The following is a 1,051-nucleotide window of genomic DNA, read 5'->3' on the forward strand; positions in this document are numbered from 1 at the left end:
AACAATTGTCATGAGCTTTAGATATCTAACAGATGTCGATAAACCGTTTGGCCAAGAAACTTGATTTTTGAAGGTGATCTCTATCAAGTACTATCCGTAGTTCTAAAATCGATGAGAATATATATTCATACATATAATATCAAATGAAAGGCTAATAAAAAAATATGCGGGGAAGAAAACACTCAACATCCAGTGAGTTCAACTCACTTCAAGTGAAGATAAGTATACAATTAGCATGACGTGGTCATTCTCCAATCTAATTGAGTTTCAAGCACAATTGTAATAGTAGTGCTGAACATTTCTTCATAAGTGATATATTTCATATTAAATTAAAATACAAGCTATGCAAAATACATGAATAAGAAAAAGATTATGTTAACTTGAAGAAATGAATATGTCGGTCAACAAAATAAGATGTTGATTACTAATATATAATTTATCAAAATATTTAAATTATTACTAATTTATAAAACTAATTAGACTAATAATATACGTGCAACGCACGTTTATAGAAACTAGTAAAATCAAAAGTCTAAAAGGGGAAAGATCCATTACTAGTACTAGTATAGTACATTAATTCAAAAAACGCCGGGGACTTGTTTGTTTAATTTTAAAAGTTGACTAAAACAGAAGAGTTGAGAACGGACAAAGGCAACCGTGGACAGACGAAATCTCAGGAACCCAATCGCAGAAGAAACGACGACTGTTTACCTCAATCAAACCAAAGATCCTCTACAACTACGCCCCTTCGTCCAAATATCGAATCTCATCATTATCACTCTTTCCCTCCCTAGATTTCCTCAATCTCAATCTTCCCATGTAACCCATTACTGTATCATACGGTACCTCCCTCATTTATTTAATACCCCATATATCCCCACAAAAAAAAAAAAAAAAACCAAATACACCTTCGTAGTAAGAAATACGACGATCAATTACTTGGTTTCTAGGTGTAATATCGTCGATGAAACGGACGACTGGTTAGTCCTGGTCGTGTATTTTACTTGTTAGTTTTTGGTCGTTTACGGTCGTTGTCGAGTGAGTTATTGTA

The sequence above is a fragment of the Nicotiana attenuata genome, unplaced genomic scaffold, assembly GCF_001879085.1.
Source record: "Nicotiana attenuata strain UT unplaced genomic scaffold, NIATTr2, whole genome shotgun sequence".
Lineage (NCBI taxonomy): Eukaryota > Viridiplantae > Streptophyta > Magnoliopsida > Solanales > Solanaceae > Nicotiana > Nicotiana attenuata.